Source organism: Camelus ferus, chromosome 16 (genome assembly GCF_009834535.1).
Source record: "Camelus ferus isolate YT-003-E chromosome 16, BCGSAC_Cfer_1.0, whole genome shotgun sequence".
NCBI classification, from domain to species: domain Eukaryota; kingdom Metazoa; phylum Chordata; class Mammalia; order Artiodactyla; family Camelidae; genus Camelus; species Camelus ferus.
In genome coordinates, this window is record NC_045711.1 from 47287139 (window position 1) to 47307212 (window position 20074).

Sequence of the window (20074 nt, forward strand, 5' to 3'; positions counted from 1 at the left end):
AAATAGCACCTACTTTGCGCCTCAATCCTGTGTCGCCCCGGTGTACCGGGGTCCTCCTGCTCTTCGGCTAAAGCCAGTGCCTGGTGAGTGGAAAGCCACCAGTTTTTTTATTTAGTCCCTCGCCTTTCATCGATTCTGGAGAGGGAAGTGAGCCCTCAGGCGACTTTGTACTGCGAGGCATTGGCGTCGGACACAATAGTTGGGGCTACGTGACACTTCGAAGAGAGAGGATTATTCTCACCGTCTCAGTTCAAACCCCCTCTTAATCCTCACCTCGTTACTGCAGCGACCGCCTAACGTGGGCATCAGAATCACCTGAAGCTCTCTAAAAGTAGATTACCCGGGCTGCCCCTCGTGTCTAGGGCACGCGTGGAATATGAATTCTAACCAGAGCCTCGGGTGGACTGACATGGTTTGTGCCCCACTTTCCTCCTTGAATAAGGTGCTGTGAGTACAAGACTTGGCAGTCGCTACCTGGATAGGTTTACCTTTTCTACGGATGCGTAACTTGAGAAGGCTGCCTGGCATTAGTGAGAAGGAATCCGCTCTGGTTTCAGACCAGCCTGGGTTCGAAACTTACACACAGCCTACTTACAGAGAGGCAGGGTACCGAAACTCCACGCGCCTTATGTCTTCATCTGTATCTGTAAAATGAAGCTAATCACACCTACACCTTAGAGCAGCAGTGGTTTGGTTTTTTTTTTTTTTTTTTTTTAATCTTAACCCCACGATAAGAAATACATTTGCATGCTGACCCAGTACACATATACTCCCATGAGAGTGAAGTTTTGCAGAACAGTATTTACCCTTCCTACGTGAAGTGCACCGATATTTTCTATCCTGTCATATCTTATTCTTCCCTCCCTCCCTCGTTCCTCCTTTCCTTTCTTCCTTTTCTTGATCATGACTGGCAGTTTGAAGAGCACTGTCATAAAGGGTTGGTGTGATAAAATACAGAGCAGAATGCCCAGTATACTGTAATTGTTGAAAAAATGTTAATAGTCTCTTCCCAGTCACCCCTCTCAGATTTAGCCTCTGAAAAGACAAGGTTTCAAAAGACAACACTCCTCTAGTTAAGATCCTTCACTGGCTCCCTGCCCCCTTCTGAATAAAAAGTCCATATTCCTTTCTAGCAAACAATGTCCATGTGCTTTATTTATTTTTTATACTTTATCTCCCTCTGCCACCCTATTCCCTTTCCACAAATCCTACCTTTATGCCTCCAGGAAAGATTGCACAGTTCCTAAACACTTTTGCATCTATTTCTCTTCCTACTCTATCCTTTCTTTCTCCTGGTAAACTCCTATGCATCCTTCAAGAACCTGCTCAAGGTCTGAACTCACGCTGAGCCATAGCTTTTTCCTTCTCTGGACTGCTGTTGGCACATGCAAAGAGCTTCACTCAGTCCCATGGCATTACACACTTATTTTTACTTCTGACTTCCCTACTAGACTGTGAGCTGCCATGGAAGGTTTCAGGCCAGTACTAGAGGACTGGCAGGAAATGTATGCTGAGTTAAAGAATGAATATTTGCATACAATTACATCTACATATGACTTGTTTATGGAGACCATCCATTCTGTTCCCAGGCCACTTTTCAAGTTAAGATTGCTTCACTGTCAAGCCAAGAACTCCACCCGGTTTCAATGACTCAGCTATATTGGGGTGCATGGATTTTTGAGGGGGGAGGTGGAGTTGAACATCCTGCTGGGCGGCTGCCAAACATCTTGGACGAAAGCTGGGGCAGCTGTGCTTCCCCACCCCAGAGGCCCCATCATGAAGACAGCAGAAGTGGGGAAAAAAAAAAAAAGTTTGCATGTGTGTGGGTCAGGGGACAGGGTGCAAAAACTTAGAAGAATCTGGCAGCAGTTTTGAGTTACTTAAATGGTTCGTTCCTTTTAAAAGCTGCCATTTTTCTTGTTTTTACCAGAGGCACAGACAGGGAAGGGGATGCCTTCTAAGGAGAGGACCCCCTTATATGTGTGTCAGGACCTTTGGAGTCTTTGAGCCTTATTTACAACACCCTAAAGCCACCACACAATTTCTCTTCTCACAGATTGCTTCTGTCAGGGTGGTCCCGTACTCCACAGAGAGAAAAGAGGCCAGGCTGCCAGCCCCTAATGCCAGCTTTCTCCTGGCCACACTTTAGACTCACTAGAGAGCTTTTACTGTATTCTAAAGTCTAAGTCACATCCTTGGCCAAGGAAATCAGAACCTCTGGGGGTGCAACCCTGGTGACGGTATTAAGAAGTTCTTCAGGTGATTCCAACAAGCAACCAAATTAGAGAACCGCTCTTTGGCCCAGAGAATCTTCCGCTGGGGGTGCTCAAGTGAACAACTATGAACAGTCTGTACCCTCCACCTCTCCCCACTCCTATCCGTCCCCTTCCAGAATTTCTCCCCTGCCCACCCTACCTGTTTCGATCTTCTTCGTAGAGCAGGGGCCAACAAGCGGTTCCAGCCATGTGTCTCAGTGTCAACTAGGAGAAACATCTCTTTTCCGGGTGTACCTGGGGACAATTTCTCCCTGGGTGATATTTCCGTTCTTGTTTCCAACCGCTTTCAACCTCTTCCTGGTCTAGGTTGTCACTTTCTCCCATTTCTAATTTAAAAAGTTACTCATTCCCCACCCTTAAAATCCTTACATTTGTCTTGTCCACCATGGCACTTTCCACTCCCACCACATTGCTTGATGTATAGTTGGTGCACAGTAAATATTTGTTGACTGACTATTCTTTTAACATTTTTCATATACTTATCCCCTTCTCTTCCAGGCCCAGCTTCCTCCACCTCCATGTCACTTCTTAACCCCCTTCCCTCTTCATTTCCCCATGTTTTTCTTGCTTCCTTGTCCTTTTCTGCATGTGGCTGGCCCCGTCTAATTCATCAGTACCAGAGAGTGAGCATCTATCCCTCAGGAGGCCGAGGGCACCAGAAGGAGGGTTGGATGTATACAAAACCAGTCTCTGTCCGTAAGAGGCTCCTTCTGGGGCCTCCTGTGAAAGGACCCACATGGGGCAGCTGGTACTGGATGTCCAGAAACTAGATGAATATCAGTGTCCCAGCCCTTGACTCTCTGTTGGTCCTCACTCATAGCTACAGCCCAAGCTTTATTGTTGTTTACTTTTTAAGAGTTAATAGCCAACTCAGCCTTCTAAAGCCTGCTCATTCTACCTTAAGGATTTTCCCAGTAGCCTCTGCTTCTCCCCTTTTCCTCCTCGGGTTTTCTACTTCTCATCTTTTCGCTTTCCACAGAGAAATCAAAGTTGCAGACTTTTCAAACCATCCCTGACACTCTTACATGCCCAGGGAAGGATCTGATGGGACATACACCTGGTTTAAATAATGATTTTTTTTTCTTCCAGGTCGATCTGTGATTTCGATTATCCAGGTTTCCTCAATCTTTCTGAGCATAAAAAAATTAACAGAAGCTATGAAATGTGACTCCCTATTACACTTTGGCAGCTACCGCACTCCATCCCCAGGTGCACACACACAGCCACCCCTCTTTCTCCACTGCCCAGGGATGCCCTTCCTAACACTGACTCATCAGCTCCCTCTGCCCCCCTGGTCCCCTGCCCAGACCGATGGCTGTCCACCAACTGCCCTGGAATCTTCCAGCAAGAACATTCCACTCATCCTTCCCCACAGGGTTCTTCCTTCTTCCCTGGTTCTTCCTACTCCCAGTCTACTTGGGATGAGGTCTGTGGAGTCTCAAGGGAGGAAGGCAGCCTCCCCAGGAGCCCTTTAGGATTGAAGGCACTGGTGCATCCCTCAGCCTTTCTGTGTAGCCACGAGGAGGCGCTCAAGGCATTTCCAAAAGCGAATGCTGGGTTTTTAACCTTACTGGAGCCGAAAGGCAAGAACGGAAATGCAGTTGAACAAGCATTTGTTGAGTGCCCACTGTTTGACAGTCCCATGCCCCGATTTACATGGAAACGGAGTATGTTCTAGCCTCTACGAAGACTCCTTGAAAAGACTCATTTGCCTCTTCAAGGAATCATTTCCTGCCAACCAGCTTGTCTTCCCGCCTGTGGTAACAGCATCCTGTCTGCACCTCAGCCTCTCCCCCATACTCAGCTCCTCTCCACCCTTCCCTACCTCGGGACCACTGCTCCACGTCTGCTTCTCTGAGCCCAGGCTTCCCCACAGCAGACTGTCCCTAGGGACAAAGAGGGGTTGTGAATTTCCATGGGCGAGCACTGTCTCCTTTTCTCTTCTGGGTCCCTGACCCCCTTCTGTCAAAGCCCCATCTAAGTCGCCACCACTAGCCTCCTGCAAGTTCCCCAAACACCCTGAGTGCGGAGGGTGTGGATTCAGGTGAGACCATTATCTGGGATGCTGGGCTCAGGAGCATAACTTCCTCACCTGGAAGCGCCGACCCAGCTGGCAGAGACTCGGGAAGTGGGTGATGGTGGTGATAACAATAACAGTAATAATATTAATAATAACATTGGGACCCACAAAACAGCTGTGAAGTTTTCTCTAATGATCCCTTATATTTATAGATCTTCTCCTCCTTGACTCTTCAGAGCCATTACCCAATGAACCCTCCTAGCTTCCCTAAGAGGGACAATTAACCCCCGTATTTTATGGCCAAGGAAACCAAAGCCCTGAGAAGGTGAGGGAGTTGGCTGAGGTTACACAGTGCATTCATGACAGCAGAATTTGTAAAGTAGCACCCTCTCCTTCCTTTCCTCTATATCCAGGCCCACCTAAGTGTGCCCATATACACACACAGGCACATTCTCACTGTCCCCATTGCCGGGGACCTCAACATCTGGGAAAAGCTGGACCTGGAGTAAAGGATGGTTGCATGGATAACAAGGAGGGCCATCCCAGTCAGGATTGAGGAGGTCTTCTCAGAGCCAGCCAAGGCTCTAGGGAGATCTTTCTCTGTTCTGTTGGACATGCTTCATGTCTGGCAATGTGCCAGTTAAGACCAGGACTTTCCAGACTGTGGGAGTCACTAGGGAAGAAGTGTGGGATATTGGGGGGGGGCATGCAACATGTCCCCCACTGATAGTGCCAGGGATGTGTTCATCCCGAAAACCAATATGGATGAGGAATCCCAATAATCCCTTCCAGCCACAGTAATGGAAATGGCAACGTGATGCCAGTAAGGAGAGGAGATGTGGCAGTCCTAGAGAGGAAGGAAAAGGCCTCCTGAGCAAGAATGGCATTTGTCTGGTCTACAGAAGAGGACAGTGTAGACAGGAGTGAGGGAGGGAAGGAGAGAGATGCTGCTGGCACCTGTGCCTGAACTCAGCTTCGAGTCTTCAACAGGAAAGTCTAAAGAAATAAGGAGATGTTTTTTTCTAGTCTGAACTCAGAATGGGAAGGGGGAATTTTTTTTGCAGCAGTAGCAGAGGGAGTAAAGTTATCTAATCTAAGAGCTTCCTGGTTATAGAAAGTAATGCCCTGGAGCAGGTGAGGGATGAGGTCAAAGTGGGATGACATCTGGCCAATAAGCACATGGGTTCCAATTGGCTTGGATGCCAGGACTGGGAGAGTTATATGTGGGTGGGTCCCTGCTTGGAGCGAACAGCAGTGGAAACCAAGGTGACCACAGCCTTGCCATTCTGGATTCTTCAAGTCACCCATCCTTCTTGACTGGCTCCCACCCACCAGTTCCACTCCTGACTCTTGTCTCACCCCTGAGCCGGTAGGCAGGCCCTGGGACAGTGCCACCCTCAGCTCCTGGTTTCCAGGCTGAAACTCCAAGGCTCCACATTGCTGAGATTTTACTGGAGCTCCCAGCTGGGTCCCACCTTTGATCTGGCTTCAAAAAATAAACAGCAGTACCAGCAGAGTAATTTGCCCAACCTGCTGGGGAGGAAGGCAGGCTGGAGGCAGGTCCTGACCAGCCCAGCCCACTCCTCCTGGAGCCTGTAGTCTGAACAGGATTGGGGACCAAGGGAGCAAAGCCATTCTTCCTCTCTGACTTTCCCCCTAACCCTGCTGGAGCACTGACCTCGAGTCAGTCTTCCTTTCCCTGCCTGCCAGTCAGCAAGAGAAAGGAGAAAAGGACTGGTACAGCTGCACCCCCATCTTCTCCCCAGTACCAGGCTCCCCACCCCAACCTCTTCCCTGCTGGGCTGGTTTGGAGCAGTGCCCTGCCTGGACGGGCAGTGCCCCTGGCCTAGTCCTGGGGAGTGCTCACGGACCACTCAGGGTGGGGCCTGGCGATGGGCAAGTCTCTGTCCACCTGGCTGGGCACCTGAGACATTACTCAGATGGCTGTCTCAGTGCCAGCTCCGGTCTTGGGAGGCTGGACGAAGGGGTGGGGAGCAGAAGGCTAGGCTGGAGAGAGGGTGGGTCAGTCTTTTATGGCGCTTCCTTACCATCCCTCTCCCTGTGGTACTGCAAGCCTGGCCCAGGATTTCCATCTTCTGGCCGTGGCCCTGCCCCCTCCTAGTTCAAAGGCTCTGGCTCCTCACCTGTCCCAGGATGCTTACCAGGCCCTTTTAAGTGGTTAGCAGTGCACCCCTCCCCCACTCAGCTGAGGTTTAGGGCTTCTCCATGCAGGTGCAGGGGATGTGGGGGGCCAGGGTGATCGGGTGCAGAGTCCGGAGTTGGGGAGGAGGCAGAAACACACCCCTGAACCAGCTGAACTGCCCCCAGTGACGGTGAGCCTGAGACTCAGAGCCACTGACCAATAGATAACCCTTCCAAGAATGGGGAAGGAGACAGAGGTCTGGCCCAAGGGAGAACTGGCAGCTGAATTTGGTGGGCAAGAACTGAGGGTATGGGGCTGGGATCAGGTACCTTCCATTCATGAGATTCCCAGCTCAGCCTTTTGGCTTATTGGCTGAAATGAGAGACAGCCACTGAGCTCAGGGGCCTTCTGTGTTTCTGTGTCCGTATTGTGCAGTCCTTCTCTCCCTTCAGGTAAGACTTCTACCCCACATACACACTCTGAAAGTACTCCCTAAATATTGAGACTCTTCCAGAATTGGCCAGAGCCCACCCACACTCCTGACCCCACTTCCCCACTGTGGCCCTTTCCTCGCCTGGGAAAACGGATCATGGGTGCCTGAGCCCCAGTGTCCCCAGAGGGAGGCCCTTCTGGAAGTTGTCCCCCTCCCTCCCCCTCCTTGCCCCAGGCACTGCTCCCTGACCTGGGGGCAGAGAAGAGTCCAGGGTGGGGGAGGAAGTTGAGAGTCACCTAGTCTCCAGGTGGGGCGGGGTCCGCACCATGATAACCATCTTTCTGGCAGCTCCAACCTGTTCTATTGGTGAGTAATTTTTTTTTCCTAGAGGAGAAAGGTGAAGGCCTCGGTGGGGAGTTATTCTGGCTCTGAAGTGTCCTTGCAGCTTCCCCAGGCCCCTCCAGGCCTTGTGCAAGAGCTGTAAATCTCTCACCGCCCACGGGCCTGGGTGGGGGTGGGGGGCTGCTGCTGAGACTTTCATGTTGGGAGGTTTTATGCATTTGCTCCTCTGACAGGCTCCACAGCTCCTGCCTGGGGCCTCTCCCTAGCCTGTAAAACTCCAGTCCCATAAATCTCAGCTGCCCCTCTAGGGGCCAAACAGCGTTCCTCCCACTCCACCCCCTACCCATAAGCATCTCCCCCAAAGAGACAGACAGCAGACCCAGAGCGGTGGCAGGGAACTGTGGGGTGGGGGAGGGGGAGGAGTGGGGAGGGCAAAACAGTTTTGAGAAGGGCAACACTTGGGTGGGGGGTTTTTTGGGGCCGCCCTCTCCCTTGTTCCTCTGTATTAGCTGCTGCCTTGCTGGGCTTGGACCCTGTAAATGAATGATCTGTTGTGGCAGCTTCCAGTGCTGGAGGGGCTTCTGTTGTGTGTTGGGGGGCGGTCTCTGGTGGGGAGGCTCTTGGCCTCCACTGCCTGCCAGCATCCACCTGAGCCTCCTGAGACAGGTGGCTGTCTGTCTGCCAAGCCCCCAGGTGTAGTCAGAGGTGGCAGGCAGCCCAGTGACTGCCGCTTTCCTGGATCAAATGGGGAGCCTGAGGAACGGGGAATGGGGTAACAGTGGCTGAGACCTGGAGGATCAGGAATGACTTTCACGGTCCAGTGGGTTCAGTAGTAAAACAAAGCTCCTAACTACCTAGTCTGATCAGGGAGGCTGGACCCTCAGCCAGGACTGAAAGAGAAGGAGGGTCAGGTTGCAGGCCTTGGGGTTCTCCCTTGGAGGGAAAGGTCTGTTCGGAGGCTCCCTCGTAGGGGAGAGGATACAGCCAGCCTGGGGCAAGGAATGGGTGCAGGAGCAGGTTTGCCAGGAATGTGAGGAGCCTGTGCTTGGCTCTGTCCTTCCTAGAATCAGAGTGGGGAAGAGAAGAGCAACCTTCCCACTAAAGATTGGGAGAGGAAAGGTGAGTGATGGGTTGCACACAGCCTCTAGGGCAGAGAACATGCAATTCCGGGTCTCACTGACCCTCCTGGCTTTCAGGGGCCTCCAGCAGCCCAGGCTTAGAAGGATTGCCTTCGAAATGGGAGGGATGGAAGACGGCCAGCCTGGTGGCTCTGTGCTGGTCTCTGGCTGAGACCCCAGGTGGACACAATCTCCAGGAGGGAGCAAGCAGAGCTGTGTTCAGCAGGGGCAACCTCAGAGAAGACCTTTCGGAAACCCAGGTTCTCTGCCCCAGAAGCCATCTTACCCACCCCTCCCCCATCCCGCCATGTCCAAATTCAGCCTGACTTACATCCAGTCTCTTCACTCCACTGCCAGGCTAAGAGAGTGCAAGTGGCTATGATTATTCAACACTTAACTACCTGCTAGGCACTGCTCTAAACACTTTACCTGAACTTAGACCCACTTTACAGATGAGAAAGCTGAGGCACAGAGAGCTTAAGTAACTTGCCCAGGATCACCCAGCTGGATAATGGCACAGTCAGGAGCAGCCTGGCTCCAGAGCCTGTGTTCCCCACCCCTGCTCCCGACTGCAGAAGTCAGGGGTGCGATCATGGAGACCAGAGCAGAGGGCATCCTCTGCACCTCCTCCGGACTCCCACAGAGGCCAGCAGGGGCGGTGTCCTCTTTCTTCAGGTTAGGAGCAGTGTGGCCTAATGTTCTAGTCCTGTCTGGGGGCCCTCTGCCTCCCTGGGGATGCCCACCTCGGAAGCAGTGTCAGGCACGGGCTGCTGACTCCCACTGGGTGTCCTGCTTCCGCTAGCGCCCAGCAACCATCGCGAAGCTACACTAGCAAAAAGTGAAACTGACTCAGCCGGCTTCCCGCCCCCACTGAGGGAAATGGGGAGCAGCCTTGGCTGGACAACAACCAATTAGGCACTTTTTATTATCCACACTGACGACTGTCATAATCCTCAGAGCTTGGCCAGGACGAAGAAGAGGAAATGGGATTGGATGGAAGTCCGAGAGGCCTTCAGAGTTCATCCCAGCCATCCCCTTGCTTCTGGGTGGGAGAATTTTCCTTCAAGCGAGGCCTGCATCCATGAAGTCAGAAGGTCTCTGTGTCTCATGAGAGTCCTTCGGCCTCAGAAAGGATCTTCTCTTGTCCTCAGGGAAGAGGAATCCCAGGTCTGTTTATTCCCTGGATGGATGAGGTCGCCAGGGAGCTAGGCTCCTGCTAGGATGTAGACGCAATCATGGAGGCCTCTGGTTGGGGCCACCTGGTCATTGGCATCAGGGGTGAGGAAGTCACTGATTTTTCAAGTGCAGTCTGACTCATCTCTCAGACCATCCGTCCCCTCCACCAGACTGAACACTCCTCAGGAAAATCTTCCCAAGAGAGGGCCAGGCCTCATCCTCTACCCCTTCCCTCGGGTGCCCAGGGTGGAGCTTCATCCACAGTGGCTTCCCCCTCTTGTCCATAGAACAAGGATTCTGGCCTTGGCCCAAAGTGGGCTGCAATCTGGTTGGGAAGGGCAACCATTGCCTGTCAGAGCCTTCACTTCCTCATCTGTAAGATGGGGTAGTAGTAAGACCAACCTCGATGGTTGTCATGAAGATTCAGTGATAAAATGTGTGTCTGACCCATGGTAAGAGCTCAGTAAGTGAGAGCTCTTATTAGCAATTTGGGCAGCTGGCAAAAGGGAAGAGACTCCTTCCTGGGCAGCAGCTTTCTGCCCATCAGAAACCAGGAAGGGGTATGGTGGTTTCTCTGCCAGGTGTGTGTGGTGTGATGGTCTCAAACCCAACAGAGATGCTCATCCAGCATGGGGGTGGAGGGTGGGGGGTGTGGGCGGGGAAGTATACAATGACCTCTCCCAGACCATGGATCCCAAAATCACCTGAAAGAAGGAGGAGACAGAAAGAGGTGGAAATGCATCCAAGCTGAGCACACGTCCGCTTTCTCGGTCATGGATGGAGCTATGCCCCTGCGTTCAGAGTGGTCCACAAGCTGCTTCACATATTGATATTGCCTCTCCTCACTAGGAAGGGGGCCTTGAGGTTGATGGATGCTGTGAGGAAAACGAGGCGCTGCCTCCCCAGCTGGTTCTGCCCTGGGTAAGGACCCTGGGTGGAGCTGAGCAGGTTGACACTTGGCATGGAGCCATGGCTCTCAGGCGGGCGGGGCAAGCAAGTGGGAGGAGGGGACGACGTTACGAAAGAGGTGGGACAGACCTGCTGCGCTCTGTATTGGGCCTCCAAGGAAGAAGCAAGTGGGAAGGGGAGGGTTCCTTAGGAGGAGGCGCTCAGAAGCTCTTGGGGAAATCTTAGGGGAAAATGTTCTCTCTTCTTCCCTCTTTTCAATTTCAACTTAAAAGTAGCCTCCACCGGAAAGGAAGCCTTTCCTATCTGCTGCCATCACTCCCTGGGCTTACCTTTGGGGTGATCTGTTTACAGGAGTGGAGAAATGAATGTGCCTGCCTTACGCCGCCCTCCTCCCTCCCCACTGCTGTTGGCTATGCTTGCCAGTGGGCAGGTCCTGTACCCAGCGCTGGGAGTAGGTCCAGAAGGAGACTGTTTTAGGGAGCTGTTGGTTAGATAGGGGAGACATGGTTCTAGACCACAAAGATTTCCCAGTCTGAGAGGGAAGACAGAACACATTCCTGATTCATCATGAGTCCAGAAACAAGGACAGACAGCAAATACATGGAATTCTTGACTTGGTGATAGAAGAATGGGAAGAAAATCTGGGGTGGGGGCTTCCTAGAGGAAAGTAGGTGAGGTAGATTTAAAGGGAGACGTCAGTGAATGCCATTTATCTGTAAGCTGTGGCCATTTATCTGAAGAAAAAACTGCCTGAGACTTCACAGTAAATCTAAGCTAGGAGTCCAAATCTCCCCTTTTTCCCAGGCTAGGGGGCGGGCTGGAAGACTGGAAGACGGGCAGGGATGGCGTAGGAGTGGGAGGGGGAATGTGTCATTTGGTGAAGTTGCTCCCTGGCCCATGGATGACCCAAAATCACTTAAATTAAAAAGAGAGAGAGGCGAGTTGAACAGGTCCCCGTCTGGTGAGTCAGGGAGCTGGCTGGTCGTCTGATCCTATGAGCCAAATCCTCAAATCTCTGGGGCTTTAAAGGCTCCCTGTGTCCGGCTTTGACCGCCAGGTAGGGATCTGCCCCCTTCCTGACCTCCTCCTCTTCCTGCCCTTTTGCTGCTCTCTGACCTCCAACCTTGGGGCCCCAAAGGACTCATTCTCCCTGGAAGGCTGAGGTACTTCTCCCCCTACCCAGATTTGGGGTAGACCTGGATAAAAATGGCAGGATGAAAGTGCCATGCAGGTGAGCACAGGGCAGGCGGGGCCAGAGGAATCCAGGCTGTCTGGCTGATGGGAGGCCTGGCCAGTGCTGGATCCCACCCCAGCAGCAGCAATGGAATTTAACCGTGTGTAAGAGGGTGCCAGGAGCAGGAGTATGTAGTGTGGGAGAGATGGAAGATCCACATGGGTCCCCAGAGCCCCTTTATATGGATGCTAATTGCCATTAGAGGGAAACACTGCAGGGAACAGGAGCTTTCAACCCTTTAGGGACACCAGGGAATCCCCCATCAGCCCCAAGCCAGGCCAGCCCAGAATGTCTCCTCAGGCACTTCCAAATCAAGACCCTTGAACTGTCCAGTGGGAAGGACCCCTGAGGCGGCACCTAGGCTATCCACCTGTCCCCAGGCACGTGCACAGAAGCACGTCTCCTTGGCAGAGCCAAAGACTCCATATGTCCCAATTCAAGACAGACAAGAAGTGGGATCTGTGCTCCCTGCTTTTTTGGGGGACAGGAAGGGAAAGGGTATCCCTTGAGCCCCTGGACACTCTCCGCCAGCCCACAGGAGCTGGCACCACAGGCCTGCGCCTGACTGGCGGGGGAGGCTCAGAGCCTGGCTGATCCCCAGTCTTAGAAGGGGGGGAGACGGTGGCGAAGGGGTGGGATGTCTCTTCCGCCTGGTAGATTAGTGACTCTGAGACAGGAGAGGGCCTGTCACCAGGCCCATAAATAAAGCAGCTGAGTCTCTCCCTCCATCTGTGTTTATCTGTCTGGCCTTGAGTTTCCGGGAGAGGCGATGTCTCGGCACCCCCAGCATCAAACGCCAGGCGCAGAGGGGAGGGGGGCAGCCTCTTGCCTCTGCTCTCTACCTCTGTTTCTGCTTCCTCAAATCCCTTCCTCTCAGTCCCCCTCTCTTTAGCCTGGTCACTGACTCCAGGAGGCCCTCCGAGACCAGGGGGAAGGAGCAGGTAGGGTGAGGAGTGTGGCCTGAAGTCTTCACCAAACAGCTCCACCATCCCTCCCCATTGGTGCTGACCCTTGGTGGACTCCAGAAAGGGGGCCCGAGGCCCTGACAGAGGTAAAGGGCAGCAATCAACAGGCTGCTGGGGACCTGAGTGTATGAGACCCTCCGCAGCTACAAGCAGCACCGGGAGAAGGAGGCAGGCCTGCTCCTTAGGATGGTGAGGGACCAGGAGGGGACTGGCAAGCAGAGAGCCAGCCCTGGAGCATCTCCCCTCCTGCTCCAGCTAACTCTTCCTCTCAGCATCCTCCTCTCCTCTTTCTTCCTCCCTGGGGCTTTGAAGCTCCAGGCTGTTCTTGGAACCCAAAACATGCCACCAGAGCTTTTTAAAGTGTAGTCCCCAGACCACTTGCATTGATATCACTGGGAAAGGGAAGGAGGAATACTTGTTTAAATGTGTGTTCCTGGGCTCTCACAGAATTACTGAATCAAGAGGGGCTTGAGACCTCTTGTTTTAATGAGCATCCCAGGTGATGCTGGAGTAACTGAAGCTTGAGAACACCCCCTTGTGCTAATATGAGGAGAGGCACTCCTCTCCACCACATCCCCAAGGCCTGGCTCAGTGCCTGGGATGTAGTAAGTGCTCAATAAACGTCTGTTGGGTAAATGTATCTCCAGACAGTGACTTCTCCTTCTTTTACTCCAGGCCTTCTTCCCTGGCCTCGCCAACAACCCCAACTCTCTAGGGAGGGGGTGTTCCAAGTTCCTGCTTTCTGTTGAGGTGGTAATACATCAGCCAGACCCCTCCCCCACCCAGTGTCACAGGTCTTTAAACAGAACACGCCTGCATTCGTCACTGGCATTCACAGAAACACCCTAATGGCAGGGATTTTAGGCTCATGGGCAGGTAGGTGGGGAGCACTCACTGGTGCAGGTGAGGCCCCTCAGAGTCACCATGGGGAACCACCTCCATCACCCACCCATGGGAGCTGTGCTGAGGTCAAGGAGTGGCAGGAGCCAGAGAAGGGGCAAGTCATAGAGAAGGAAAAGTAGAGAAAGTATGTGAAAGAAGAGCCATAGCTGGATGAGGTCTAAGGAGGAGGAGAGCACACCTGTTGCACAACTCAGGTCAGTGGCCCCTGGAATTTTCCAAAGGCCGAGGCATCCCAGTGAGGAATGTATGAGCACGTCAGTTCTCTCTGAGCCTCAGTTTCTCTGCATGTCAAATGACCATCTCTGGACTCTTTCAGACGTGGAGCCCTCTCCTTGGCCAGCCTGTGTTGCTGCCTCTTTGTATCTGGTTTGCCTTGCATTTCATTGATTTTCCTAGGCTGGACCAATACATGTAGCATACAAATTAGTAACAAGTGGTGGGGTTCCAAGGTAAGGAGTCTCTGAACTGAAGATGGAAGATGTGGATGAAGGACACTTTGGAAGATGCTCACAGCTCCAGTGGTCCCCCCCCAGCCCCCCCACCAGGCTTACTCTGACAGCCTTTCCAGCTCTGGAGGGGAGAGGGCAGTCCAGTGCACTGCAGGCCCAGGAAGCCTAGGAGGGGAGTGGGCAAGGACCCAGGCGTCTGGGGGTGGTGAGGGCCGCTCTGGTGATCAGGGTTCTCAGGCTCCCCAGGGCAGCAGGGAGCCTGGGAGCCAACTCCAGGAATGCACTAACATGGCAGGTGGCAAATACTTGCCCTGAGGCCATAGAGAGGGATGAGGGAGGCAGGAGGCTGGGAGAGAAGGAGGAGGCAGATGCCAGGCCAGAGTTTCCTGAGGAAGGAAGAGGCAGAATTGCTCCTGGGCCTGAGAGGGAGACAGCAAAATCTGCCATGCTGGCTGTGGCCGAAAGTTGAAGGAGAAGTTGAGAAATCAGCCAGTGAAGACCTGCGAGAGGCAAGCTGTCTGGGTCCCTCCTCCCCATAGAATGGCTCCTGCTGAGCCAGGCTTGGGGCAAGTAGAGGAGGCAGAGTCCTTAACCCTAGAAAAAAGTCCTAATCTGGTGGTGGAGACAGGGTCCCACCTTGATGGTGGCCTCTGTCGTAAGGACACAGCCCAGGTCCTTGCGAAGCCCCTACCTAGTCCAGTGGAAGAGACCTAGTCCTTGCCTGCAGCCCAAGGTGGAGGTGGGGGCACAATGGGATACTACACACACTCTCAAAATTACTTAGGAGTTCTTTCAACAATCTATCAACAAAGCCAGACCTAGGAGACAAATAGAGCCTTTCACAGATGGAGGGGACCCCAACATAAAGGAGCAATCAGCTCAGCAGGGTTAACCAGGGGAGGCTTCCTAAAGTGGATTTTGAGTGAGATTTTGAAGATAGAGAAAGACAGGGGTTAGGGGCTCACCCTCTGTTGACCTGGAGTAGGGAAGGGTGAGAGCTGGCGAGGATGAAGAGGGGGACAGTGATCTCAAAGGCCTCTTGGCAGCAACACTGGATGGCCCTGGTCCAAGGAGGGGACTCCATGTCTAGAAGAGCTTTTTTCCATAGATGGTCATTTGACATTTAGGAAAATGGAGCCTTAGAGAGAAGTGACTTGAACAAGATGACCCAGGAGGTTAGGGGCAGAGTTGAGACCAGAGACCAGATTTTAGGGCTCCTAGTCCTGTACTCTTTCCCCTCCCCCAGCTGGCATGCTGATAACCTAGGGCTATTGTCAGAAGGTTCCAAGAGCCCTGCCATCCTCCAGGTGGGCTGCTGGTACAGGGGAAAGTACCTGAATCTCTTAAGGCCTCTTTTTCCCCATCTGTACTTTGGGGTCTTTCATCTAAGGAAGGGAAAGTCCTTTGCAGGAAGGTCCCAACTGAATCCAAAGTATTAACAGGACTTTCTAACAGTTTTCCTGTAGCCAACACGGGGGAATGGAGAGAGGGAGGGAGGCCAGCGGAGGCTGGGGCACCCCTAGCTGATCAGGCACACCTTGCTTCCAAACAGGCCAGATCTGAAGGTTTCTGAGGGGAAAAAAAGAAGACAGATTTGCATTTGATTTGCATATCAATTGTGTGAATTCCAGGCCTGGCCTCGTGCTCTGGAATCTCCCTGGCTCCTGCTCCCTCCTCTGTGGTTTCCCCACCTGCCTGAGAACCTCCTGGTTGCCAGTTGTGTGGCCACAGCTGGGGAAGAGGGGGGTTCAGATGTTGGTCGTCGGCTTCCCCAGGACCAACAAAGAGCCTCCTGCGCGCCAGCCATGCTCCAGGCCCTCCTGGCTTCACTCCCCTGGGGTGCCCAGGAGGCCTCCCCGAGGCCTTGTGGGAGGCTCCGGGCTGGCTGAGGGATGGCTCTAATCAGGCTGAGGGCCTCCTACAGCTCTGCCTTCCCCAACCAGGACCCCCTCTGAGGGTAACCCAGCGGGAGTCCCTTGGGCCCCCCTGCCCGCGGGGGCCGGTGAGAGTGGTCCCTGCACCCTCAGCCTCCTCGCCCTCGGCAAGGCCGGGCGCTCAGCGGCAGTGGGCCGGCGAAGGGCTGTCCCCTCCCACTGGAGCCAAATAATTGCCTCCTGCTTTGTTGTGTGGTGTCTGGGGCCCGGGGCCTCTCATTTGTGGGGACGTGCTGTGGCGAGAGCCTCCCAGCGTAATTACCCTCCTCCCCATCAACGCCGCCGCCGCCACTGAGCCTCCTGCGTCCGCTGGGCCTTACTCACCCCCGCCGGCCTGCAGCTCCCCCCGCGGCCCAGACGCAGGGAACTCCCCTCCCCGGTCCCCAACTGTCCTTTCCCGGCAGACAACCTCTCTGCCTCCCCCCTCCCTGCCCCCCACCTCCGCAAGCCCGAGTGGGATGGAGCAGTCCTGGCTGGGGTCTGTCTCTGGGACAGGGACCTTGAAAGGATATTTCTGTCTGAACAAATCCCCCACCCCTGTCCGTGCCCGGGAACCTGACCCGGGACTGGGCTCTGGGCACGCGCCTCGCATTTCGCAACATCTGGACAGGAGTTGCACCTGTCCGGACTCGTTCCCTGTAGGGTTGGAGCTACCTGCGACCCTGATACCTGGGAGAAAACACTCCACTCTAGTTTCTTTTTCCCCTTTTCCATTTCTCAACTACCTGTTTACCTATTTGCTGTAAAGGAAACGGAGAGAGCCAGAGCGAGAGAGAGCGAGCCTGAGACACACCCACACACAAAGGAAGAAACAGAGAGATTCCAGCAAAGAAATAGTCACAGAGGGGCCACAGGGAAGGCTACATAGAGAACCAGAGGCACACGGAGACGAAAGGGCAGAGAAATGGAGAAGCATTCACTTCTCTCAAATGGTGACCAAAAAAGAAATAGAATGGACAAATATAATCAGAGAGAGCAAGCCTCTTGTTTCTTGCCATATTTTATTAAATCTTGGGTAACTCTTGAAGAATAGACCATTGAAGTTGAATGAAGTCTGGACATGGAGGATGGAGAAGGACAGTAAGAGGAATTGGGATAAACCAAGCTTCTTTTTTTTTTTAATTGAAGTATCATTGATTTACATCATATATGTTTCAGGTATACAACATAGAGACAAAATTTTTATAGGTTATATTCCAATTAAAGTCACCACAAAATGATGGCTATATTTCCCCATGCTGTACAAAGAGTTTTAAATTATGATGAGACAGTCACATATCACATAAGTTTGCACACAGTAGGTGTGCAATCAATCATAATTGATGGCAGATGACCCCTCTCTTCTGAGGTCAAAACAACTGAGAATTTAAATGGCAGCAGTAAGATGGACTTCTGGAGGAGGGATTTTCCAAGCATAAGACCTTCATCATCCAACAAATATTTATAGAGCTCCTACTATGTGCCAGACACTGTTGTGGGTGCTTCTGATACAATTAGTGAAAAAAACAAGCAAAGATCTTTAGGAATAGTTGAGAAGGTCATGGAATTTGCCTGCTGGAAGGAAGGTCAGAAAAGTACAAAGCCCTCTTAGTGTGTTCCAGGGGAGTTATTTAGAGAGGATGAATTCAGGGAGTGCTGGGATTTGCCAGAAAATTAGAGAAGGTGAGCTCGAGGTTCCAGGTTATGGAGATCATCAGACCAGTGGAGACCAGGTCTCCCCACTGAGTTCAGAGCAGGAAAGAGTGGATCCCTCCTGAGGTCACGCAGCACAGAGTTTCAGTATCTGGGATGGCTAGGTTCTGGGGTACCAGCTGGGAAACCCAGATATTTAGGATCCCTTCCCAGCCAGATAGGCAATGTCAGGAGAAAGCGCTGTCATCGTGTTCATGCATCTCCCCCTTGATTCTTTTCTCGGTCCCTCCAAGGAATTCTCACCACCCCAGTTATAAGGATGTTGTCCTGAAGGTTCCAGCTCAAAACCCTCTCCCTCAGTGGCAGCAGAAGAAAGCAATGCCTCCTACCCTTTTCCAGGGTGGAGTAAGGACGAAGGAGCAAGGATGTCATTTGATGAGGTGGAGACCAAAGGCTCCTTCACTAACACCCCTCCACCTCTCTTCATCTACCTCTTTTAGGCCCTGAAGCAGAGGGAGGAAGATGAAAGGGACAGAACTGACCTTGGAGGGGGTGGGGAAGAGATGGTGGGAGCTGACTGGGAACGGATTTCAGGAGCAGATAGAGGGGGTGGGGCGGAGGAGAGTAGAGATTCTAACAATCTCATTGGTTCCTTTGGCATCAAAGCATCCATTGGCTTTCAGCAAAGTAGAACCGATTAGGGTGTTTGTGTATTGGGGGGTGGTAGAAAAGGGGGTGCAGGATCCTCTACTAATGTGTTAACTCTGTAAGGCTTCATATCTCCCTTCTTGTCCACACACACATACAGCCAAGAAATTCTCCAGGAGTCTGGCCTCACCAGGTCTTCATTCTGCAGTGACCCCTGTGATCTTCCAGCTGAGGAAAGAGACAGATATGAGAGCCCCTTCAAGGAATTACAAAACAAAGTTTTGGCTTGACATGTAAAAATCTTTTAATGTAAACATTTATTGAACTGTGACATGCATATAGAAAAGTGCCATTAAGTATAATGATATACGTAAATCACACGTTTAAAAAATGCAGTGAAATTTCACAAAGTGAACACACCTGGGTAACCAGCTCCAGAAACAGAACATGATCATCACCCCAAAACCCTCTCTGTGTCCCTTCCAGTTACTAACCGCCTCAAGGGTAACAGAATTTCTACTCTGAGTTCGAAGGGTATACTGGGTTTTTTGTTTTTTGTGTTTTTTTTGCCTATTTTTGACCTTCATATAAATGCAGTCGTCTACTGTGTGCTCTTTGGTATCTGGCCTCTTTTACCCCACATCTTCGTGAGATTCATCCTTTGTTTGAGTCTGAACCCATCTGTGAAGGATGGGCTGGGATATATCAGAGAGTATCCCCTTTGGGTCTCAAACTCAGACTCCCCCAAGATCCCTTCCAGCACCCCCAGGTCCCAAACAGGGTGAACACTTTGGGAGACCTTGTCTTCTCAGGACTCCTATCCAAGCTGGGATCTGGGAACTGCTGGTCCCAGACCACACCCCTCCAAAGGGACTCCAGAGGAAGTCCCCAACCTGGGCAGGGTTAATTAGATGGCGCTTTGAGATCTCAGGATGAAAGGACTGCCTAGAGCCATTGTCCTTGGCCTCCCGTCCAGCTTGGCAGGGAGGGGAGGAAATACCCCATCCCCTCTGGCCCCAGGGATGCGGCATCAGCTTATTGGGATTGGCATTGCCAAGCTCTGGAGGATTCTCTGTTCTGAGACACTCCTGCCTAAAGAGGCAGGGAGTCCGGTGGTGGGGGCGAGAGGTTGGGGAGTGGGGATTCAAGGGCCCACGCCCCTGGGGTCTGCCTCCCTGCCTCCCGGGCAGCACCCAGACAGCCCGGCTCTGGTGCCGTGTGTGGTTTCAGGATAAGCTGCCGATGCCACCCAGAGCGCCCTGCTGACAGACAAGGATCTCGCCTGCTTTCAAAGACGCCCTTTCATCTGCCAGGGCTAATTACACCTGCAGAGCGGAGGAGAGGGCACTGGAGCCAGCCCCCTCCCTCTTCCCCCGTCCCAGCTCCCAAGCCCCCTGCCTCAGGAACCTTTCTCCTCCCCCCTTCTGCCTGTTCTAAAGCCCTGGCGGCAGCCTCAGCACCTGCCAATTATGGCTCCTCTGGTGACAAGTGGCCCTGTTTCTCTCTCAGGAGGGAAGACCCGTGAGAGCAGAGGGCTGGAGGGTGGGCCTGTGTGTGTACACGAAGGTCAGGGCTTGGAGGGTCTGGGTGGCAATAAGAGGGTTGCTGAGAGGCACCAAAGAGTAGGTGAGGGCCTGAGAGTATGAAAGTGCAAGTCTCCGATGGGAGCAGTTTACTGGTGGCCATGAGCCCCTGGGCTCTAATTCAAGCAGCTCTGGGTTGGGGTCTGTGTTCCACTACTTTATTAGCTGCATGACTTGGCTCTCATTTATTTGAGCCTCAGTTTTCTGCCCTGTAAAATGGGGATATTAGTACCTACCGCACGGTGGTTATGAAGACTAGATGTGGGTGCCCTTTAGCAGGGGTGGATCTGAGCACGGGGAAGATGCCAC